The 25,760-nt window shown below is 41.6% G+C and overlaps 1 protein-coding gene across 2 annotated transcripts in view; it reads left to right on the forward strand.

Moving 5' to 3' along the window:
- PIK3CB (phosphatidylinositol-4,5-bisphosphate 3-kinase catalytic subunit beta) overlaps positions 1–25,760 on the forward strand; it is an 869,120-nt gene that overhangs the window by 269,295 nt on the left and 574,065 nt on the right. The window contains exon 3 of one of the 2 annotated variants that reach the window (XM_053709855.1): positions 14,933–14,997. The exons of the other annotated variant lie outside the window; for it this stretch is intronic. The gene's annotated coding sequence lies outside the window, so the exon portion shown is untranslated. The remainder of the gene's footprint in view (positions 1–14,932; positions 14,998–25,760) is intronic. 2 annotated transcript variants of the gene reach the window in all.

Raw genomic sequence — 25,760 nt, forward strand, 5'->3', positions numbered from 1 at the left:
GGAACAATGTAGTTTTTACAGACAAGACAAAGGTGAATATGTTTGGCCATAATGCACAGCACCACATTCGGCGAAAACCAAACATAGCATATCAGCACAAACACCTCATACCAAATGTGAAGCACAATGGTAGAGGGGTGATGATTTGGGCTTATTTTGCAGCCACAGGACCTGGGCACCATGCAGTCATTGAGTCGACCATGAACTCCGGAGTATACCAAAGTATTCTTGAGTAAAATATGAGGCCATTTGTCCAACAGCTAAAGCTTTGCCAAAATCGGGTCATGCAACAAGACAATGATCCCAAGCACACCAGCAAATCTACAACAGAATGGCTGAAAAAGAAAATAATCAAGGTGTAGCAATGGCATACAAAAAATATAAGTTTATAAAAAATAAAAAAAAAGCTGATTACTGAAAAAAACAAACTTCATTATCCAAAATAAAAAATAAATATTCCTAATCTAATACCCTCTTTTAAAATAAAAAATAAAAAGATACCCCAAAATAAAACCCTAATCTAAACTACCAATAGTCCTTAAAAGGGCCTTTTGTAGGGAATTTCCCTAACTTAAACAGCTCTTTTACCTAAAAAATACTAATCCCCATCTCTAACATTAAAACCCTTAAAATGACATTCAGCTCTTTTTTACTGCCCTTAAAAGGGCATTCAGCTCTTTTTCAAATTGCCCAAAAAACCCTAATTAAAAAAAATAAAACAAATTTTTTTTTAAAAAAAACTAACACTAAAGCCCCAAATAGGTACTCACAGTTCCTGAAGTCCAGCGGAGAAGGTCTCTTCCAGACGGGTCCATAATCTTCATCCACAGCAAAGGTGGAGCAGAGTTACTGAGTGGTGTTACAGGTGTGACGGCATTGATCCATCCGCCTCTGAGGTTTCCATGACCTGTGAAGCGAGTGCCCCAGTTCATTTCCCGGCTGCGCAAGCAGGTGTCCCTATGGCCTTTACCCCTTCTCCGGAGGGTGGCTTGTTTCATCCAGAGGTTACGGCACGCTTCTGCATGGTCATTTCTATGGCGCTGAATCATTTATATCTCCCAAGTGAAGTATTTCTAATATACTGTCCGTGTTTGGCCTTCTGGGGAAGCGTTGGCCCCTGAGGCTTCAGGGGCCCCTATCTTGGAGCCAGGGTCTTCAGTTGATCCGGCAAGGAATGATTTTGCCTTCTGTTATAGGCTGGCTCGCCTTCCTGTTCTTTTAAGACATGTTTTGGCAATGTTGGAGGATCCCAGTCCTATCGGGCTGAGGGATCCAAGGCCTTAATAGCTGGATGGCAAAATGGATATGACGTTTGGGGATGAAGCCAATCTCCTTAACGTCGCCGTTTTTTCTTTTTCTTTATGTTTTTCGGTTATAGTTCTGAGCTTGGGTGAATGGGGCTTTTAATCGGCTGGTCCCATTGCCGTCCTCATTCACCTTGGGCGTTCAGCCGATGGGTGTTGCCTTCATTTATTTTTATTTTTATCCGGATGGATGTGTTTAATTTAGTTTTTTCTTAAGCTCATGTCTGTTAGATTTTCGTTTTTATGAACGTTCCTCTCTGGAACAGATGCTTGCAATTTAGGTCGCGTGGGCACTTCCTCGGAAGTTGCGCACTTGTTCAATAATACAATTATGTATTTAGTTCATTTATCGATCCTTCGGGACAAATTTACTTCGACCTTGGGCAGTTCTAGAGTGTCCTTATACCAGGCAGGTATTGGTCGTATACTTTTTTGGCTGTTACCAGGGTACATGTCACCCTTGTGGTGCTGATTAATTCTGCTGGATTCTGAATGTCTCTTGGCCTATTCTATGGACTCCGGGCTCAGATACTACCGAAGTATGAGGCCTGTTGTTTAAGTACAACCCCTCTGAACGGAGGGTTATGTGTGCCAATCTAGGTTGGTTGTTCAGGCTTGATTTTGCAGATATTATCATGGTTCTTCAGGACTCAGAACCGTAATTCCATTCTTCTTAGTTGGAAGATGTGTGTGACCTATGTGGTCTGGTGTGCCGAGTGATTGTTTTGCATTTTCACTCGAGGTTCTTCTGGACACTGACTCTTTAGCCTATTAAGCATTTTATTGCAATGGCGGAGTTCCTTCCTTCCCGCCTTGGGTGGATCATATGGTCTGGATGCACGGGTATGTTCTTTCTCTGCTCAGAGTTGTGTTACTCTAAGAGTTGCTGTGCAAGGGTTCCCTGTTTTCTGTGGGGAGCTGCAAAGCTCCAGCCTTTGCCTGCTTAAGGAAGATTTTGGTAGATAGATCCTTTAAGGCTCTATGGCTGTTGTCTCCTGCATTACCCTTGGTCTGACTATGGTCTTGACGTTCGAGTGTCTTTCCGTCCTTGTTGCAACTCTAGCCTTGGGGCTTGTCAGTGAAGAGGCGAGGTCGGTCACGGAGGGCCGCCCTTCTGGGGGTCAGGTAGTTGACCATTTATCCTTGATGCTCCGTTAGGGGCTTCATGGGCAGTGTCTTAAGTTCGATTCTCTGGGACCGGTGAGGTAGCTCAGTTGGTAAATGCCCTGACTATAAAAAAGCCTGTTTAAAAGATCCAAGGTCACAGGTTCCAATCCCGCCAGGACCGACTCAGCCCTTCATCCTTCTGAGGTCGATAAAATGAGTACCATTTAAATTAGGTAATAATAACAACTATTACTTAAAGAATGGCGAGCAGGGTACAGGTTTCTCATTCGCCTTCGGGAGTTGGTGGCTACCTTGCCTGTGTGTGTAACACGTAATAACGCTTGCTTACAAGATTTCTTTGCGATCCAAGTGCCCTGGGTGCTGAATCTTAGACCATTAAGGAAGTCCTTTGTGACTCTTGGGTTTGAGGCTAATGCTAGATCGCCCAGTCTGTGGACTTTAGATGTGCGTTCCTCCTTGTAGGAGGCAGCTTAGGGTTCCTCAGGAAGTTGGATTTTCGATTGATTCCTTTTTCAAGGACCCTGACCTAGGTCCGTGTCTCTCCTTGGATGGGTGTGGATGGTTTGATCTCACACTAGATGTTGTGGTCCAGCGGGCCTCTCTCCATAGAGACTGGTGCTCTGTGAGATGCCTATCGTTTTGTGACTTAGGCTTTAGGTCCTTCTGACGGTTCCCTACTGGTCTTCAGGTGCATTTATGCTGTTCCTGTAGACTCCAGGTATCTTCTCCTGGGTTGGCGATATGGCCGAGGGGTCTCGCCTCTATGATAGGGTGGTTTTCTGTTGTTTTTTTTCCCTTCTCTTCTAGAGCGGGGGTAGGGTTCTCCGGATTTGGAGTTACCTTCGTATTGGGAGCAACCTGTGGGTCCTTGGTGTCCTGCCTTGTAAGGGTTTTTTCCCTCTTGCATTCCAGAATCCTGGAAGGGGAGTTGCGATGCAGTGGAAGGCTGAGGGTTTGATCCCTATGGGGCTCCTGCTATAGGTTGAATTCTGATATATGGATGCTGAGGGTCTGAGGGCCTTCTTCCCTTGGGAATTGTTCCTGTTTTTAGAGAAGACAGCCGTGTAGGGGGTTGCGTACCCAAGCACAATGTCTATCCTGACTCATGGTATTATACCGTTTGTAGTAACGGTCAGCGGTCTAACCGGGGGCTTTGTTCCTAGGTTGACCCTTTCTTTCTCTTCTGGAAGTCTGGGACTCTTGTCTTTGGTCTTGACTAGCCTTTGGGATGGGACTATTATCCTAGAGGGAAGATTGGGGGTCAGTTACACTATGCAGGGTTGACCGTTTTCTTAAGAGTCGGTTCTCTCCTTTGTGGGAGGTCTTAGATGTCCTACTTTTTTCCACTGGCGTTCGGTGCTGGGAGGGGATGTTCCTTGGAGCCTGATATTCGGAGGGCTGTGAGCCCATGGAAGGTTTGCAGTTGAAATCAGCTACAGCTATTGCACTTTGACAGTTACTTGCACTTTGACTGGGCGTTAGCAAGCTTGAAACGCCTACGGTGTTTGGATTTAGCAACTATGAATCAGCTTTCAACCTGGGAGTTCCTGTTCAGTCGGTTGGTGTTCTTTTTCAAGAACTCTTTACTAGCTGCTGGGATAGTTATCCTATTTCTGCTGTCTCTGCTGTCTAGCTTGCAGATCTAGATCTAACATGAGGCAACGGGGAACTCATGGTTTTCCTGGAGTACCTTTGGGTATGGTACAGGGTCAGCGATATGTGGGTGTTCTTAAAGTCCTTTTTGGGACATGTTTCCCTGTGTATGGATCTCTTTCTTCTGTCCTTCTAGGGAGTTTGTCTCCCTGGACGTTGCTATTGTACGACAACCTTGGGTTGTTCTATGTTCTGCAGAGTGGAATGATCCTGGATTTTCCATGAGAATCTGTTCTCCTTTTTTGGGGGCAGATAGCGGTCCTTGTCTTGGCCGGGTACCTTTTATAGGAGTCGTGATCCGCGGGGCTGACTCCTCAGAGGTTGTTTGGGCTGGACGGACTCTGGAACTAAGGGATTTAGTTCAGCTTTGCCGATGGTGTAACCTATGTGCAGTTAACTGGGCTTCGGGTTTTCACCCGTATCTATTTTTTTAGGGTTTTGAGTAATCAGGCTGGGCACCACAACATCTAGTGTGAGATCGAACCATCCACACCCATCCAAGGAGAGACATGGACCTAGGTCAGGGTCCTCAAAAAGGAATCCTATCGAAAATTCAACTTCCAGAAGAACCCTAAGCTGCCTCCTACAAGGAGTAAAGCACCTCTAAAGTCTGCAGACTTGGCGATCTATAGGGGGGCTTAGTATATTTTTAATGTAAAAGAGCTGATTTCTTTAGGTCAATGCCCTACAAAAAGCCCTTTTAAGGGCTATTGGTAGTTTATTCTTAGATTAGGGGGTGTTTTTATTTTTGGGGGCTTTTTTATTTTCATAGGGATTACGTTTAATTTTTTTATTTTGGATAATGTGGTTTATTATTTTTTGTAATGTTAGCCTTATTTTATTTTCTGTCATTTTAGAATAATTTAATGTATTTTTTTTTAAGTACTGTTAGGATTTTTTATTTTATTTGTAATGTAGTATTTTATTTTTTTATGTAATTAAGGGGTTAATTTAGGTGGTGTTAGGTTAGGAAGCTTAGTCATTAAATTATTTTTTGCGTTGTGGGGGTTGGTGGTTTAGGAGTTAGTTAATAGGTAAATTAGCTTTCAAAAGAGAGATAACAGCACTCAATGAGATAGAACAGAAGCTGGAATAACTTCCATGCATGTTCATTTTTATTGAATTCCTCAGGGTGCCAGTTCTTTTTGCACACTATGCCCCTTCACAGAGAAAAAATATCCTGAAGCATATCAGTCTGACCCTGCCCAATGACAGTCCAGTGCCGAAATACCAGGCAATTCTTCTCTGAACAAGGGAAGCAACAACCCCAGACGATCGTTTCGGCCTCCTATGGGCCTTGTCATGGACTCCATGCACACTTGCCCTTAGAGAGATACAACTACACCTCACTGACGAGGCCCATAGGAGGCCGAAACGATCGTCTGGGGTTGTTGCTTCCCTTGTTCAGAGAAGAATTGCCTGGTATTTCGGCGCTGGACTGTCATTGGGCAGGGTCAGACTGATATGCTTCAGGATATTTTTTCTCTGTGAAGGGGCATAGTGTGCAAAAAGAATGTGCACCCTGAGGAGTTACAATAAAAATGAACATGCATGGAAGTTATTCCAGCTTCTGTTCTATCTCATGGAGTGCTGTTCTCTCTCTTTCAAATTTTAGGTAAATTAGGTTTAATGCGTTGTGGGGGGTTGCGGATTAGGGGTTAATAGATGTATTAGGTAGTTTGCGATGTTGGGTTTTGCATATTTAGGGGTTAATAATCTTATTAGGTCGTTTTTTTCTTTCTTAATACTTTGTGCGGGCGGTTCATTTTTTTTAAAAAAAAAGCTAGGTTTTTTTTTTTTAACCCCTTAACCGCCCGCGACGTACCCTGTACGTCGTTAAGGGTTTCAAGCGGCTGGAAGCGATCCTGATCGCTTCCAGCCGCTTTCAAGGTATTGCAGTGATGCCTCGATATTGAGGCATCACTGCAATACCTTTTTAGGCACACCGATGCAGAGAGAGCCACTCTGTGGCCCTCTCTGCATCGGCTAGTGATGGTGCCGATCGTTGGTGGGTGGGAGCCATTGTAGGGAGGTGGGTGGGCGGCCCATCACTTGGTAACTTCCTTCCGGCTGTGGTTGATGCCGGGTGCGCGCGGGAGAGCACGCTGGAGGTGAGGGGCGCACGCACCAGCGATCTAGCCAGACCAATTGCTGGGGGAAAATGTTTTGCGGGGAGAGGGTGGTGGGTGCAGAGGAGGGGTGATCTGGGGGTGATCTGGGAGGGGGATGGGGTAGGGTATCACTACAGAAAAAGTTAGGTTAAAATTAAATAAATAATATTTTATTGCAAATTGGGTACTGGCAGACAGCTGCCAGTACCCAAAATGGTGGCTAATAGTTAGTGGGGGGAGGGTTAGAGAGCTCTTTGGGGGGGATCAGGGAGGTTGGGGGCTAAGGGGGGATCCTACAAAGCAGAATTTTTTTTTTTTTTTAATAATTAAAAAATAAATAAAAAAACACTCATTTTAGTACTGGCAGACTTTCTGCCAGTACTTAAGATGGCGGGGACAATTGTGGGGTGGAGGAGGGAAGAGAGCTATTTGGGAGGGATCAGGGGGTGGGATGTGTCAGGTGGGAGGCTGATCTCTACACTAAAGCTAAAATTAACCCTACAAGCTACCTAATTAACCCCGTCACTGCTAGGCATAATACAAATTTGGTTTGCAGCGGCATTTAGCGGTCTTATTACCAAAAAGCAATGCCAAAGCCATATATGTCTGCTATTTCTGAACAAAAGGGATCCCAGAGAAGCATTTACAACCATTTGTGCCATAATTGCACAAGCTGTTTGTAAATAATTTCAGTGAGAAACCCAAAGTTAGTGAAAAAGTTAACGATTTTTTTTATTTGATCGCATTTGGCGGTGAAATGGTGGCATGACATATATCAAAATGGGCCTAGATCAATACTTTGGGTTGTCTACTACACTACCCTAAAGCTAATATTAACCCTACAAGCTCCCTAATTAACCCCTTCACTGCTGGGCCTAATACAAATGTGGTGCGCAGCAGCATTTAGCAGCCTTCTAATTACCAAAAAGCAACGCCAAAGCCATATGTCTGCTATTTCTGAACAAAGGGGATACCAGAGAAGCATTTACAACCATTTGTGCCATAATTGCACAAGTTGTTGGTAAGTAATTTCAGTGAGAAACCTAATATTTGTGAAAAAGTGAACAATTTTTTTTATTTGATCGCATTTGGCGGTGAAATGGAGGCATGAAATATACCAAAATGGGCCTAGATCAATACTTTGGGATGTCTTCTAAAACAAATATATACATGTCAAGGTATATTTAGGGATTCCTGACAGATATCAGTGTTCCAATGTAACTATCGCTAATTTTGAAAAAAAAAAATGGTTTGGAAATAGCAAAGTGCTACTTGTATTTATTGCCCTATAACTTACAAAAAAAGCAAAGAACATGTAAACATTGGGTATTTCTAAACTCAGGACAAAATTTAGAAACTATTTAGCATGGGTGTTTTTTGGAGGTTGTAGATGTGTAACAGATTTTGGGGGTCAAAGTTAGAAAAAGTGTTTTTTTTTTCTCCATTTTTTAATCATATTTTATAATTTTTTATGGTAAATTATAAGATATAATGAAAATTATGGTATCTTTAGAAAGTTCATTTAATTGCGAGAAAAACGGTATATAATATGTGTGGATACATTAAATGAGTAAGAGGAAAATTGCAGCTAAACACAAACACCGCAGAAATTAAAAATAGCCCTGGTCTTTAAGGGAAAGAAATTGAAAAATGGCCTTGTCCTTAAGGGGTTAAATACTTATTGTGGGCGGTATAGTTTTTTTTTTAAATACTTATTGCGGGCGGTTAGTTTTTTTTTATATACTTATTGCGCGCGGTAAGGTTTTTTTGTGTAATGCTCCGTTTGCCTTGGCTGCATCCCGGTGGCAGGGTGGTGAAAGAGCTTACGCTGCATCCTGGTGGATTCTTTTACCACCCTGCCATTTTTGGAATCCACCGGGATGCAGCTTTGCTACATCCAGGTGAATTCTTTTGGCTGCGCGTGCAGCCAACATTCTTTTGTTTCCTCGCACTTCCAACATTCCTTTGAGGATGCATGCGCAAGTGGCGACGGACGTGTTACAAACGCGATTATAGTATAGATACGTAAAACCATAGAAATGAAAGAGGGTGAACTTTCTTTTTCACATCAGTACATGAGATGTATTGAAGAAATAAGTTAATTCTAATTAGCCTAAGTAAATATTTGAAAGCATTGTTTTATGTTGCAGGAGAGAGTTTCTCCTTTAGATAATGTGCAAAATATTATTATTAATATTATTATTACCACCGTTATTATTTTCATTTTATATTAGGCATTTGCATTCAGTGGTTTTGGATGTCTCTGATTGTGGAAGGAGCGGTGTTCTGCTCTTTTAGAAAAGACACTTGCAAGAAATGAATGAAGCATAATCTGTTGTAGATAGTTAGAGGATATTATGTTGTAATTGGTGTATTATTCCCTCCAATTGTTATGTCATTTATGGTGACTTCAAAGATATTTTGGTTCCATTTTACTCAGAGCTCTTATTCTACTCTCCCTCTATCTTTTCTACAACATTGGTGTGTCCGGTCCACGGCGTCATCCATAACTTGTGGGAATATTCTCTTCCCCAACAGGAAATGGCAAAGAGCACAGCAAAAGCTGTCCATATAGTCCCTCCCAGGCTCCGCCCCCCCAGTCATTCTCTTTGCCGCTCTGAACAAGTAGCATCTCCACAGAGATGGTGAAGAGTATGTGGTGTTTAGTTGTAGTTTTTTATTCTTCTATCAAGAGTTTGTTATTTTAAAATAGTGCTGGTATGTACTATTTACTCTGAAACAGAAAGAGATGAAGAGTTCTGTTTAAAAGAGGAGTATGATTTTAGCAGCAGTAACTAAAATCAATTGCTGTTCCCACACAGGACTGTTGAGCTGAGAGAACTTCAGTTGGGGGGAACAGTTTGCAGACTTTTCTGCTCAAGGTATGACTAGCCATTTTTCTAACAAGACTGTGTAATGCTGGAAGGCTGTCATTTTTCCCTCATGGGGATCGGTAAGCCATTTTCTTAGACTCAAACAGAATAAAGGGCTTATTATGGGCTATAAACTGGTGGACACTTTTAGGGGCTAAATTGATTGCTTTATTTAAGTATTATATGCAGTTTGAAGTGAATTTCACACTTTTCTAATATTGGGGAACGTTTTTAGCGCCAGGCACTTGTTAAGACACCTTCCCAGTCAGGAAGGGACTTTCTCTATAGTAGGCAGAGCCTCATTTTCGCGCCATTATTGCGCAGTTACTTTTGAGTACAGTACATGCAGCTGCATGTGTGAGGGTCTGGCATCCACTGAAAACGATCCTAGAAGGCTTCAACTGGTATCGTATACCCCCCTGGGATTGGTGAAGTCGCAACAAAGGCTGTGGCTGGGACTGTAGGGGGGTTAAAATTGCAAATGGCTCCGGTTTCCACATTTTAAGGGTTAACAGCTTGAAAATTGGGGTGCAATACTTTGAATGCATTAAGACACTGTGGTGAAAATTTGGAAAAGATTGGATAATTCCTTCATAGTTTTTCACATATTCAGTAATAAAGTGTGCCCTGTTTAACATTTAAAGAGACAGTAACGGTTTTGTTTTAAAACGTTTTTTGTGCTTTATTAACCAGTTTAAGCCTGTTTAACATGTCTGTGCCTTCAGATAGATCATGTTCTGTATGTATGGAAGCCAATGTGGTTTCCCCTTCAAATATGTGTGATAATTGTGTCATAGCGTCCAAACAAAGTAAGGACAGTACTGTCACAAATAGTATGGTTGCCCAGGATGATTCCTCAGATGAAGCAAGTAGACATAGTTCTACATCATCTCCTTCTGTGTCTATACGAGTTATGCCCGCGCAGGCGACCCCTAGTACTTCTAGCGCACCAATGCTTGTTACTATGCAACAATTGACGGCAGTAATGGATAACTCCATAGCTAATATTTTATCCAAAATGCCAGCATTTCAGAGAAAGCGCGATTGCTCTGTTTTAAACACTGTAGAGCAGGAGGGCGCTGATGATAATTTTTCTGTCATACCCTCACACCAATCTGAAGTGGCAGTGAGGGAGGGTTTGTCAGATGGGGAAATTTCTGATACAGGAAGAATTTCTCAGCAGGCAGAACCTGATGTTGTGACATTTAAATTTAAATTAGAGTATCTCCGCGCATTACTTAAGGAGGTGCTATCTACTCTGGATGATTGTGACAATCTGGTCATCCCAGAAAAATTGTGCAAGATGGACAAGTTCCTAGAGGTCCCGGTGCACCCTGATGCTTTTCCGATACCTAAACGGGTGGCGGACATAATGAATAAGGAGTGGGAGAAGCCAGGCATACCTTTTGTCCCTCCTCCTATATTTAAGAAATTGTTCCCTATGGTCGACCCCAGGAAGGACTTATGGCAAACAGTCCCTAAGGAATGCTCGTTTGTCCTGCTGGTAGCAACTTCCGGCGACACGTATGACGCCGGAAACGGAAAAGATTTTTTGCGCCAAAAAAGTCTGCGCCAAGAATGACGCAATAAAATGAAGCATTTTCAGCCCCCGCGAGCCTAACAGCCCACAGGAAAAAAAGAGTCAAATTTTTGAAGGTAAGAAAAAATGATTAATTCAAATGCATTATCCCAAATATGAAACTGACTGTCTGAAAAATAAGGAAAGTTGAACATTCTGAGTCAAGGCAAATAAATGTTTGAATACATATATTTAGAACTTTATAAACAAAGTGCCCAACCATAGCTTAGAGTGTCACAGAAAATAAGATTTACTTACCCCAGGACACTCATCTACATGTTGTAGAAAGCCAAACCAGTACTGAAACGAGAATCAGCAGAGGTAATGGTATATATAAGAGTATATCGTCGATCTGAAAAGGGAGGTAAGAGATGAATCTCTACGACCGATAACAGAGAACCTATGAAATAGACCCCGTAGAAGGAGATCACTGCATTCAAATAGGCAATACTCTCCTCACATCCCTCTGACATTCACTGCACGCTGAGAGGAAAACCGGGCTCCAACTTGCTGCGGAGCGCATATCAACGTAGAATCTAGCACAAACTTACTTCACCACCTCCATCGGAGGCAAAGTTTGTAAAACTGAATTGTGGGTGTGGTGAGGGGTGTATTTATAGGCATTTTGAGGTTTGGGATACTTTGCCCCTCCTGGTAGGAATGTATATCCCATATGTCACTAGCTCATGGACTCTTGCTAATATGAAAGAAATGAATTTATCAGGTAAGTTCTTACATAAATTATGTTTTTAGACGCCGCTTTGCAGTTAGCGAGGTTAGCGGCGAAAAATTCAGGGTTTGCAATTGTGGCGCGCAGAGTGCTCTGGCTAAAGTCTTGGTCAACGGATGTATCTTCCAAGACAAAATTGCTTAATATCCCTTTCAAAGGTAATACCCTTTTTGGGCCAGAATTGAAAGAGATTATTTCAGACATCACTGGGGGTAAGGGCCATGCCCTCCCACAGGATAGGCCTTTCAAGGCTAAGAATAAGTCCAATTTTCGTTCCTTTCACAATTTCAGGAACGGACCGGCTTCCAACTCTGCAGCCTCTAGACAAGAGGGTAACGCTTCCCAGACTAAACCAGCTTGGAAACCAATGCAAGGGTAAACAGGCCAAGAAGCCTGCTGTTGCTACCAAAACAGCATGAAGGGGTAGCCCCCGATCCGGGACCGGATCTAGTAGGGGGCATACTCTCTCTCTTTGCTCAGGCTTGGGCAAGAGATGTTCAGGATCCCTGGGCACTAGAAATAGTCTCTCAGGGTTATCTTCTAGAATTCAAGGAACTACCCCCAAGGGGAAGGTTCCACGTGTCTCACTTATCTTCAAACCAAATAAAGAGACAGGCATTCTTACATTGTTTAGAAGACCTGTTAAAGATGGGAGTGATACACCCAGTTCCAACTGTGGAACAAGGTCAGGGGTTTTACTCAAATCTGTTTGTAGTTCCCAAAAAAGAGGGAACTTTCAGACCAATTCTGGATTTAAAACTTCTAAACAAATTTCTCAGGGTTCCATCGTTCAAAATGGAAACCATTCGAACAATTTTACCTACAATCCAGGAGGGTCAATTTATGACTACCGTGGATTTAAAGGATGGTACCTACATATTCCGGATGGAAAGTTCTGTTTTTGGTTGCTATTTCTTCTGCTAGAAGAGTTTCTGAATTATCTGCTTTGCAGTGTGACCCACCCTATCTGGTGTTCCATTCAGATAAGGTTGTTTTGCGTACCAAGCCTGGTTTTCTTCCAAAAGTTGTTTCCAACAAGAACATTAACCAGGAAATAGTTGTTCCTTCTTTGTGTCCGAATCCAGTTTCAAAGAAGGAACGTTTGTTACACAATTTAAATGTAGTCCACGCTTTAAAGTTCTATTTAGAAGCAACAAAGGATTTCAGACAAACTTCTTCTTTGTTTGTCGTTTATTCTGGTAAGAGGAGAGGACAAAAAGCTACTGCTACCTCTCTTTCTTTCTGGCTGAAAAGCATCATCCGATTGGCTTATGAGACTGCCGGACGGCAGCCTCCTGAACGAATCACAGCTCACTCTACTAGGGCTGTGGCTTCCACATGGGCCTTCAAGAACGAGGCTTCTGTTGATCAGATATGTAAGGCAGCGACTTGGTCTTCTCTGCACACTTTTGCCAAATTCTACAAATTTGATACTTTTGCTTCTTCGGGGGCTATTTTTGGGAGAAAGGTTTTGCAAGCTGTGGTGCCTTCTGTTTAGGTAACCTGATTTGCTCCCTCCCTTCATCCGTGTCCTAAAGCTTTGGTATTGGTTCCCACAAGTTATGGATGACGCCGTGGACCGGACACACCAATGTTGGAGAAAACAGAATTTATGCTTACCTGATAAATTACTTTCTCCAACGGTGTGTCCGGTCCACGGCCCACCCTGGTTTTTTAATCAGGTTTGAAAAATTTCTTTCTCTATACACTACAGTCACCACGGCACCCTATAGTTTCTCCTTTTTTTCTCCTAACCGTCGGTCGAATGACTGGGGGGGCGGAGCCTGGGAGGGACTATATGGACAGCTTTTGCTGTGCTCTTTGCCATTTCCTGTTGGGGAAGAGAATATTCCCACAAGTTATGGATGACGCCGTGGACCGGACACACCGTTGGAGAAAGTAATTTATCAGGTAAGCATAAATTCTGTTTTTTTTGTTTCCTTTACTAAGGCCCTGACATTATGTCATTTCTTATTTTTAAGCATTGGGAAAATATTTCTTTACCACAATTCAAAGTTTTTAAGATCTATATTTTTCTTGTGTATCATTAGTAGAGAAAAAAAAATCAGGACACAGAGTCCCTGGTTTGCAAATAAAATATTTAACTTTTTAAGAACCCTCAATCTCTAATCATCCTATAAAACAGGAATGTTAACAAATCGAGCATGTTCATTCATGTATTTAGGACAATGATTTTTAAAGGCAACTACATACTCCCTAGCTGTATCTCATTGCATTATCTATTTTCTTGTTGCAACACAATAAATAATAGTACCAGAGAATTGTAAAGTATTAGTGTTTTTATTTCTGGGAATGTAACTAGCTTGCTTAATATGTAAATGTGCATCTATTATTTCCCACCTACGAGCGAGTGACAAAAATATATAGCATAAAAGCAGAAATACAGCTGGGAATGCATGAAATGCTGCAAATCACCTCTCCACCCACTACGCCCACTCAGAAGTGATATCTTTGTCATTTCTCAGCTCTCTGTCACAAGGAAGATTGTTACATAGAATATGGTTTTTTTCCCAAGCCTCAAGCTGTATGATTACATTGTGACATCTAGATTCTCTGCAGCCCCAGTTAAATTCATTTAAAAGTTCTATATTTTAGCCCATTTTTTTAATATCCTTCTAACCTTTGAATGGAGGAACACGGCCTAAATAAGTTTACTTTTTTTCAGCACTAGATACTATGCAAATCAGGGAAATTGGTTTATTATTTCTTAGTTGAGGAGCCATTAAACAGAACGTAGAAGCTACATAAAACTGCAGCTTCATATCTTAAAGGGACAGTCAACTCTTTTATTGTTTAAAAAGATAGATAATCCTTTACATTCCCCAATTTTGCACAGCCAACATGGTTATTTTAAAGGGCCACTCAATGCAGTAGAATTGCATAATCAATAAGTACATAATAAAAAGACAATGATTTAACACCTACTCTGAATTTCAAATAAACAGTAAAAAGAAATTCTGAAATTTAATTATCTATCTTTTTAAACAATAACAATTTTGGTGTTGACTGTCCCTTTAAAGGGACATAAAAAACACAATTTCTTTTTCAGGATTTAGATAGAAGTAAACTGGAAAGCTGTTTAACATTGTCTGCTCTTTTATCTAATTTGCTTTGTTTGTATCTTTCTTTTTAATGACACGATGAGTCCACGGATCATCTTAATTACTATTGGGATATTCACCTCCTGGTCAGCAGGAGGCGGCAAAGAGCACCACAGCAAAGTTGTTAAATATCACCTCCCTTCCCTCCCAACCCAGTAATTTTTTTTGCCTACGTTAGTGCTAGGAAGTGGTAAAGTTAAGTGTTAGAAAAGATTCTTCAATCAAGAGTTTATTATTTTAAAAGTGGTGCATTATTGTTCTGCTTTGTCCTAGGGTGTAGCCGTAGTCAATATTAGTCTCTTCAGTAGAGCAGTGGTGGCTTTAGAGCAATGAGAACTTGTGGGACATAATTCTCACTTCGCCTCCCATGTTTTATGCTGCCCTAACTACTAAAGCCTGAGTGACATTACTTAGTCTTTTATTTCTCCACAGGTCGATGTGAGGGAGAGGAACTCTCAAGCCTGGTGAGCTGCCTTGCTGTCAGGCAGAAATACGAGGTAAGTGCTACTTTATTATTTCTGGGGCAGCAAAACAACACTCGGAAAGAAGTGAGCACGTTATTTCAACCTAATAGACAACATAAAGGGCACGTGAAAAAAGGGGCACTTTATTTTTGGTGGGACACTGTAAACTCTCCTAGGCAGGAGAGGACTTTTGACAGCCTTAGAATGCAGGCACTGGGGCTGGAAGAGAAGCGTTACTAATGGCTCTGACCGGGAGATTATTTCTCTTGTAAGGTGTATCCAGTCCACGGATCATCCATTACTTGTGGGATATTCTCATTCCCAACAGGAAGTTGCAAGAGGACACCACACAGCAGAGCTGTCTATATAGCTCCTCCCCTAACTGCCATATCCAGTCATTCTCTTGCAACTCTCAAAAAACATGGAGGTAGTAAGAGAGAAGTGATGAAATGTAGCTGTTATTTTGCTTCAATCAAAAGTTTATTATTTTTAAATGGTACGGGAGTTGTACTATTTTGTTCCAGGCAGAAAAATAGAAGAATCTGCCTGTGATTTCTATGATCTTAGCAGGTTGTAACTAAGATCCATTGCTGTTCTCACACATGACTGAAGAGAGAGATAACTTCAGAGGGGGAATGGCGTGCAGGTTATCCTGCCATGAGGTATGTGCAGTTAAGATTTTTCTAGAAGATGTGAATGCTAGAAAATGCTGCTGATGCCAAATTTATGTAAGGTAAGTCTGAATACAGTGATTTAATTGCGACTGGTATCATGCTTACTTTCTGAGGTAATACTCTTTTATATTTACAATATTAAACGTTTGCTGTCATGTTTAAACGTTTTTATATATACTTTGGTGATAAAACTTTATTGGGGCCTAGTTTTTTCCACATGGCTGGCTTAAATTTGCCTAGAAACAGTTTCCTGAGGCTTTCCACTGTGTTACTATGAGTGGGAGGGGCCTAATTTAGCGCTTTTTGCGCAGTAACTTTTACAGACTGAGACATCCAGCTTCCTCCAGGAGTCCCCTGAATGCTATAGGACATCTCTAAAGGGCTCTTTGGCTTTCCAAAATCGTTTGTTGGGGAAGGTAGGCCCACAACAAGGCTGTGGCAGTTTGGTGTGACTGTTAAAAAAACGTCTATATCGTTGTTTTGATCCGTTTTTTGAACTAAGGGGTTAATCATCCATTTGCAAGTGGGTGCAATGCTCTGTTAGCTTATTATACACACTGTAAAAATTTCGTTTGATTTACAGAAATTATTACTAAGGAATCGGATAGACCAGGTGTGCCGTTCTCTCCCCCTCCTATTTTTAGAAAAATGTTTCCAATAGACGCCACCACACGGGACTTATGGCAGACAGTTCCTAAGGTGGAGGGAGCAGTTTCTACTCTAGCAAAGCGTACTACTATCCCTGTCGAGGACAGTTGTGCTTTCTTAGATCCAATGGATAAAAAGTTAGAGGGTTACCTTAAGAAAATGTTTATTCAACAAGGTTTTATCCTACAGCCCCTTTGCATGCATTGCTCCTGTCACTGTTGCTGCGGCGTTCTGGTTTGAGTCTCTGGAAGAGGCTTTACAGGTAGCGACTCCATTGGATGACATACTTGACAAGCTTAGAGCACTTAAGCTGGCCAATTCTTTTGTTTCTGATGCCATTGTTCATTTGACTAAACTAACGGCTAAGAATTCTGGTTTTGCTATCCAGGCGCGCAGAGCGCTATGGCTTAAATCATGGTCAGCTGACGTTACTTCAAAGTCTAAGCTGCTTAACATTCCCTTCAAGGGGCAGACCCTATTCGGGCCTGGTTTGAAGGAGATTATTGCTGATATCACTGGAGGAAATGGTCATGCCCTTCCTCAGGATAGGTCCAAATCAAGGGCCAAACAGTCTAATTTTCGTGCCTTTCGAAACTTCAAGGCAAGTGCGGCATCAACTTCCTCTAATGCAAAACAAGAGGGAACTTTTGCTCAGTCCAAGACGGTCTGGAGACCTAACCAGACCTGGAACAAGGGTAAGCAGGCCAAAAAGCCTGCTGCTGCCTCTAAGACAGCATGAAGGAACGGCCCCCTATCCGGTAACGGATCTAGTAGGGGGCAGACTTTTGCTCTTCGCCCAGGCGTGGGCAAGAGATGTCCAGGATCCCTGGGCGTTGGAAATTATATCCCAGGGATATCTTCTGGACTTCAAGGCTTCCCCCCCAAAAGGGAGATTTCACCTTTCACAATTATCTGCAAACCAGAGAAAGAGAGAGGCATTCTTACACTGTGTACAAGACCTCCTAGTTATGGGAGTGATCCATCCAGTTCCAAAGGAGGAACAGGGACAGGGATTTTACTCAAATCTGTTTGTAGTTCCCAAAAAAGAGGGAACCTTCAGACCAATTTTGGATCTAAAGATCTTAAACAAATTCCTCAGAGTTCCATCATTCAAGATGGAGACTATTCGTACCATCCTACCTATGATCCAGGAGGGTCAATACATGACTACAGTGGATTTAAAGGATGCTTATCTTCACATTCCGATACACAAAGATCATCATCGGTTTCTCAGGTTTGCCTTCCAAGACAGGCATTACCAGTTTGTAGCTCTTCCCTTTGGGTTAGCTACAGCCCCAAGAATTTTTACGAAGGTTCTGGGGTCGCTTCTGGCGGTCCTAAAGCCGCGGGGCATAGCAGTGGCCCCTTATTTAGATGACATCCTGATTCAGGCGTCAAACTTCCAAATTGCCAAGTCTCATACGGACATAGTGTTGTCATTTCTGAGGTCGCATGGGTGGAAGGTGAACGAGGAAAAGAGTTCTCTATCCCCCCTCACAAGAGTTTCTTCCTAGGGACTCTGATAGATTCTGTAGAAATTAAAATTTACCTGACGGAGTCCAGGTTATCAAAACTTCTAAATTCCTGCCGTGTTCTTTATTCCATTCCTCGCCCTTCGGTGGCTCAGTGCATGGAAGTAATCGGCTTAATGGTAGTGGCAATGGACATAGTGCCGTTTGCACGCCTACATCTCAGACCGCTGCAACTCTGCATGCTCAGTCAGTGGAATGGGGATTACACAGATTTGTCCCCTCTACTAAATCTGGATCAAGAGATCAGGGATTCTTTTCTCTGGTGGCTATCTCGGGTCCATCTGTCCAAAGGTATGACCTTTCGCAGGCCAGATTGGACAATTGTAACGACAGATGCCAGCCTTCTAGGTTGGGGTGCAGTCTGGAACTCCCTGAAGGCTCAGGGATCATGGACTCAGGAGGAGTCACTCCTTCCAATAAACATTCTGGAACTAAGAGCAATATTCAATGCTCTTCAGGCTTGGCCTCAGCTAGCAACAATGAGGTTCATCAGATTTCAGTCGGACAACATCACGACTGTGGCTTACATCAACCATCAAGGGGGAACAAGGAGTTCCCTAGCGATGTTAGAAGTCTCAAAGATAATTAGCTGGGCAGAGATTCACTCTTGCCACCTATCAGTTATCCATATCCCAGGTGTAGAGAACTGGGAGGCGGATTTTCTAAGTCGACAGACTTTTCATCCGGGGGAGTGGGAACTCCATCTGGAGGTGTTTGCACAATTGGTTCATCGTTGGGGCAAACCAGAACTGGATCTCATGGCGTCTCGCCAGAACGCCAAGCTTCCTTGTTACGGATCCAGGTCCAGGGACCCCAAGGCAACGCTGATAGATGCTCTAGCAGCGCCTTGGTCCTTCAACCTGGCTTATGTGTTTCCACCGTTTCCTCTGCTCCCTCATCTGATTGCCAAGATCAAGCAGGAGAGAGCATGGGTGATCTTGATAGCGCCTGCGTGGCCACGCAGGACTTGGTATGCAGATCTAGTGGACATGTCATCTTTCTACTTCAAGGTCCTTTCAACCATCCAATTTCTCTGAGGCTGACTGCCTGGAGATTGAACGCTTGATTATATCAAAGCGTGATTTCTCAGAGTCAGTCATTGATACCTTAATTCAGGCATGAAAGCCTGTCACCAGGAAAATCTATCATAAGATATGGCGTAAATATCTTTATTGGTGTGAATCCAAGGGCTACTCATGGAGTATGGTCAGGATTCCCAGGATATTATCTTTTCTCCAAGAAGGATTGGAGAAAGGATTGTCAGCTAGTTCCTTAAAGGGACAGATTTCTGCGCCATCTATTCTTTTGCACAAGCGTCTGGCGGATGTCCCAGATGTTCAGGCATTTTGTCAGGCTTTAGTTAGAATCAAGCCTGTGTTTAAACTTGTTGCTCCACCTTGGAGCTTAAATTTGGTTCTAAAAGTTCTTCAGGGGGTTCCATTTGAACCTCTTCTTTCCATAGATATCAAACTTTTATCTTGGAAAGTTCTTTTTTTGGTAGCTATTTCCTCGGCTCGTAGAGTTTCCGAGTTATCTGCCTTACAATGTGATTCTCCTTATCTGATCTTCCATGCAGATAAGGTAGTTCTGCGTACCAAACCTGGGTTTCTTTCATGTAATTAGCAAGAGTCCATGAGCTAGTGACGTATGGGATATACATTCCTACCAGGAGGGGCAAAGTTTCCCAAACCTTAAAATGCCTATAAATACACCCCTCACCACACCCACAATTCAGTTTTACAAACTTTGCCTCCGATGGAGGTGGTGAAGTAAGTTTGTGCTAGATTCTACGTTGATATGCGCTCCGCAGCAAGTTGGAGCCCGGTTTTCCTCTCAGCGTGCAGTGAATGTCAGAGGGATGTGAGGAGAGTATTGCCTATTTGAATGCAGTGATCTCCTTCTAAGGGGTCTATTTCATAGGTTCTCTGTTATCGGTCGTAGAGATTCATCTCTTACCTCCCTTTTCAGATCGACGATATACTCTTATATATACCATTACCTCTGCTGATTCTCGTTTCAGTACTGGTTTGGCTATCTGCTATATGTAGATGAGTGTCCTGGGGTAAGTAAGTCTTATTTTCTGTGACACTCCTAGCTATGGTTGGGCACTTTGTTTATAAAGTTCTAAATATATGTATTCAAACATTTATTTGCCTTGACTCAGTATGTTCAACTTTCCTTATTTTTCAGACAGTCAGTTTCATATTTGGGATAATGCATTTTAATTTAACATTTTTTACCTTAAAATTTGACTTTTTCCCTGTGGGCTGTTAGGCTCGCGGGGGCTGAAAATGCTTCATTTTATTGCGTCATTCTTGGCGCGGACTTTTTTGGCGCAAAAATTCTATTTCCGTTTCCGGCGTCATACGTGTCGCCGGAAGTTGCGTCATTCTTTGACGTTATTTTGCGCCAAAAATGTCGGCGTTCCGGATGTGGTGTCATTTTTGGCGCCAAAAAGCATTTAGGCGCCAAATAATGTGGGCGTCTTATTTGGCGCGAAAAAATATGGGCGTCACTTTTGTCTCCACATTATTTAAGTCTCATTTTTTATTGCTTCTGGTTGCTAGAAGCTTGTTCTTTGGCATTTTTTCCCATTCCTGAAACTGTCATTTAAGGAATTTGATCAATTTTGCTTTATATGTTGTTTTTTTTTTTCTTTTACATATTGCAAGATGTTCCACATTGCAACTGAGTCAGAAGATACTTCAGGAAAATCGCTGCACAATGCTGGAGCTACCAAGCTAAGTGTATCTGCTATAAACTTTTGGTATCTGTTTCTCCAGCTGTTATTTGTATTGCATGTCATGTCGAACTTATTAATGCAGATAAAATTTCCTTTAGTACTGTTACATTACCTGTTGCTGTTCCGTCAACATCTAATTTTCAGAGTGTTCCTGATAACATAAGAGATTTTATTTTTTAAATCCATTAAGAAGGCTATGTCTGTTATTTCTCCTTCTAGTATACATAAAAGTCTTTTAAAACTTCTCTTTTTTCAGATGAATTTTTAAATGAACATCATCATTCTGATACTGATAATGGTTCTTCTGGTTCTGAGGTTTCTGTCTCAGAGGTTGATGCTGATAAATCTTTGTATTTGTTCAAGATGGAATTTATTCGTTCTTTACTTAAAGAAGTGTTATTTGCTTTAGAAATAGAGGATTCTGGTCCTCTTGATACTAAATGTAAACGTTTAAATAAGGTTTTTAAATCTCCTGTAGTTATTCCAGAAGTGTTTTATCTCCCTGATGCTATTTCTGAATTAATTTCCAGGGAATGGAATAATTTGGGTAATTTATTTACTCCTTCTAGACGTTTAAGCAAATTATATCCTGTGCCATCTGACAGATTAGAGTTTTTTGGGACAAAAATCCCTAAGGTTATGGGGCTGTCTCTACTCCTACTAATGTACTACTATTCCTACGGCAGATAGTACTTCATTTAAGGATCCTTTAGATAGGAAAATTGAATCCTTTCTAAGAAAAGCTTACTTATGTTCAGGTAATCTTCTTAGACCTGCTATATTTGTAGCGGATGTTGCTGCAGCTTCAACTTTTTTGGTTAGAAGCTTTAGCGCAACAAGTAACAGATCATAATTTTATAGCATTATTTTTATTCTATAACATGCTAATAATTTTATTGGTGATACCATCTTTTGATATCATTAGAGTTGATGTCAGGTATATGTCTCTAGCTATTTTAGCTAGAATAGCTTTATGGATTAAACTTGGAATGCTGACATGTCTTCTAAGTCAACTTTGCTTTCCCTTTCTTTCCAGGGTAAATAATCATTTTTGTTCCTTTCCTCACAAGGAACAAAAGCCTGATCCTTCATCCTCAGGAGCGGTATCAGTTTGGAAACTATTTCCAGTTTGGAATATATCCAAGCCTTATAGAAACCTATAGCCAGCTCCTAAGTACCTATGAAGGTGCGGCCCTTATTCCAGCTCAGCTGGTATGGGGCAGATTACGTTTTCTTCAAAGAAATTTGGATCAATTCCGTTCTTAATCTCTGGTTTCAGAAACATTGTTTCAGAAAGGTACAGAATTGGCTTCAAGTTAAGGCCTCCTGCTAAGAGATTCTTTTCTTTCCCGTGTCCCAGTTAACACAGCAAAGGCTCAGCATTTCTGAAATGTGTTTCAGATCTAGAGTTGGCTGGAGTATTTATGCCAGTTCCAGTTCTGGAACAGGGGCTGGGGTTTTATTTTATCTCTTCATTGTACCAAAGAAGGTCAATTCCTTCAGACCAGTTCCGGATCTATCATTATTGAATCGTTATGTTAGGATACCAACATTCAAGATGGTTACTGTAGGACTATCCTGCCTTTTGTTTAGCAAGGGCATTATATGTCTACAATAGATTTACAGGATGTGTATCTGCATATTCCGATTCATCCAGATTACTTTTAGTGTCTGAGATTCTCTTTTTAGACAAGCATTACCAGTTTTGTGGCTCTACCGTTTGGCTTAGCCTCAGTTCCAAGAATTTTTTTCAAAGGTTCTCGGTGCCCTTCTTTCTGTAATCAGAGAATAGGGTTTTGGTATTTCCTTATTTGGACGATATCTTGGTATTTGCTCAGTCTTCTCATTTTCGAAGAATCTCATACGAATCGACTTGTGTTGTTTCTTCAAGTTCATGGTTGGAGGATCAATTTACCAATCAGTTCATTGATTCCTCAGACAAGGGTAACCTTTTTAGGTTTCTAGATAAATTCAGTGTCTATGACTCTGTCCTTGTCAGACAAGAGAAGTTTAACATTGATATCAGCTTGTCAAAACCTTCAGTCACAATCATTCCCTTTGGTAGCCTTATGCATGGAAATGTTGGGTCTTAGGACTGCCGCATCAGATGCGATCTCCTTTGCTCGTTTTCACATGCGACCTCTTCAGCTCTGTATGCTGAACCAATGGTGCAGGGATTACTCAAAGATATCTCAATTAATATCTTTAAACCGATTTTACAACACTCTCTGACATGGTGGACAGATCACCATCGTTTAGTTCAGGGGGCTTCTTTGTTCTTCCGACCTGGACTATAATCTCAACAGATGCAAGTCTTACAGGTTGGGGAGCTGTGTGGGGGTATCTGACGGCACAAGGGGTTTGGGAATCTCAGGAGGTGAGATTTCCGATCAATATTTTGGAACTCCGTGCAATTTTCAGAGCTCTTCAGTCTTGGCCTCTTCTGAAGAGAGAGTTGTTCATTTGTTTTCAGATAGACAATGTCACAACTGTGGCATACATCAATCATCAAGGAGGGACTCACAGTCCTCTGGCTATGAAAGAAGTATCTCGAATTTTGGTTTGGGCGGAATCCAGCTCCTGTCTAATCTCTGCGGTTCATATCCCAGGTATGGACAATTGGAAAGCGGATTATCTCAGTCGTCAAACGTTGCATCCGGGCGAATGGTCTCTTCACCCAGAGGTATTTCTTCAGATTGTTCAAAAGTGGGAACTTCCAGAAATAGATCTGATGGCTTCTCATCTAAACAAGAAACTTCCCAGGTATCTGTCTAGATCCTGGGATCCTCAGGCGGAGGCAGTGGATGCATTATCACTTCCTTGGAAGTATCATCCTGCCTATATCTTTCCGCCTCTAGTTCTTCTTCCAAGAGTAATCTCCAAGATTCTGAAGGAATGCTCGTTTGTTCTGCTGGTAGCTCCGGCATGGCCTCACAGGTTTTGGTATGCGGATCTTGTCCGGATGGCCTCTTGCCAACCGTGGACTCTTCCGTTAAGACCAGACCTTTTGTCTCAAGGTCCTTTTTTTCCATCAGGATCTGAAATCCTTAAATTTAAAGGTATGGAGATTGAACGCTTGATTCTTGGTCAAAGAGGTTTCTCTGACTCTGTGATTAATACTATGTTACAGGCTCGTAAATCTGTATCCAGAGAGATATATTATAGAGTCTGGAAGACTTATATTTCTTGGTGTCTTTCTCATCATTTTTCTTGGCATTCTTTTAGAATACCGAGAATATTACAGTTTCTTCAGGATGGTTTAGATAAGGGTTTGTCCGCAAGTTCCTTGAAAGGTCAAATCTCTGCTCTTTCTGTTCTTTTTCACAGAAAGATTGCTATTCTTCCTGATATTCATTGTTTTGTACAAGCTTTGGTTCGTATAAAGCCTGTCATTAAGTCAATTTCTCCTCCTTGGAGTTTGAATTTGGTTCTGGGGGCTCTTCAAGCTCCTCCATTTGAACCTATGCATTCATTGGATATTAAATTACTTTCTTGGAAAGTTTTGTTCCTTTTGGCCATCTCTTCTGTCAGAAGAGTTTCTGAATTATCTGCTCTTTCTTGTGAGTCTCCTTTTCTGATTTTTCATCAGGATAAGGCGGTGTTGCGAACTTCTTTTGATTTTTTACCTAAAGTTGTGAATTCCAACAACATTAGTAGAGAAATTGTGGTTCCTTCATTATGTCCTAATCCTAAGAATTCTAAGGAGAAATCGTTGCATTCTTTGGATGTTGTTAGAGCTTTGAAATATTATGTTGAAGCTACTAAGTCTTTCCGTAAGACTTCTAGTCTATTTGTTATCTTTTCCGGTTCTAGAAAAGGCCAGAAAGCTTCTGCCATTTCTTTGGCATCTTGGTTGAAATCTTTAATTCATCTTGCCTATGTTGAGTCGGGTAAAACTCCGCCTCAGAGAATTACAGCTCATTCTACTAGGTCAGTTTCTACTTCCTGGGCGTTTAGGAATGAAGCTTCGGTTGACCAGATCTGCAAAGCAGCGACTTGGTCCTCTTTGCATACTTTTACTAAATTCTACCATTTTGATGTATTTTCTTCTTCTGAAGCAGTTTTTGGTAGAAAAGTACTTCAGGCAGCGGTTTCAGTTTGAATCTTCTGCTTATGTTTTTCGTTAAACTTTATTTTGGGTGTGGATTATTTTCAGCAGGAATTGGCTGTCTTTATTTTATCCCTCCCTCTCTAGTGACTCTTGTGTGGAAAGATCCACTTCTTGGGTAGTCATTATCCCATACGTCACTAGCTCATGGACTCTTGCTAATTACATGAAAGAAAACATAATTTATGTAAGAACTTACCTGATAAATTCATTTCTTTCATATTAGCAAGAGTCCATGAGGCCCGCCCTTTTTTTGTGGTGGTTATGATTTTGTATAAAGCACAATTATTCCAATTCCTTATTTTATATGCTTTCGCACTTTTTTCTTATCACCCCACTTCTTGGCTATTCGTTAAACTGAATTGTGGGTGTGGTGAGGGGTGTATTTATAGGCATTTTAAGGTTTGGGAAACTTTGCCCCTCCTGGTAGGAATGTATATCCCATACGTCACTAGCTCATGGACTCTTGCTAATATGAAAGAAATTAATTTATCAGGTAAGTTCTTACATAAATTATGTTTTTTACCTAAGGTGGTATCTAATAAGAATATCAATCAAGAGATTGTTGTTCCGTCTTTGTGTCCTAATCCTTCTTCAAAGAAGGAACGTCTATTACACAATTTGGACGGGGTTTGTGCTTTAAAGTTTTACTTACAAGCTACTAAAGATTTTCGTCAAACATCTGCTTTGTTTGTTGTCTACTCTGGACAGAGGAGAGGTCAAAAGGCTTCGGCAACCTCTCTTTCTTTTTGGCTAAGAAGCATAATCCGCTTAGCCTATGAGATTGCTGGCCAGCAGCCTCCAGAAAGGATTACAGCTCATTCTACTAGAGCTGTGGCTTCCACATGGGCCTTTAAAAATGAGGCTTCTGTTGAACAGATTTGCAAGGCGGCGACTTGGTCTTCGCTTCATACTTTTTCAAAATTCTACAAATTTGATACTTTTGCTTCTTCGGAGGCTATTTTTGGGAGAAAGGTTTTACAGGCAGTGGTACTTTCCATTTAAATACCTGCCTTGTCCCTCCCTTCATCCGTGTACTTTAGCTTTGGTATTGGTATCCCACAAGTAATGGATGATCCGTGGACTGGATA

Source organism: Bombina bombina, chromosome 4, assembly GCF_027579735.1.
Source record: "Bombina bombina isolate aBomBom1 chromosome 4, aBomBom1.pri, whole genome shotgun sequence".
Classification (NCBI taxonomy): Eukaryota; Metazoa; Chordata; class Amphibia; order Anura; family Bombinatoridae; genus Bombina; species Bombina bombina.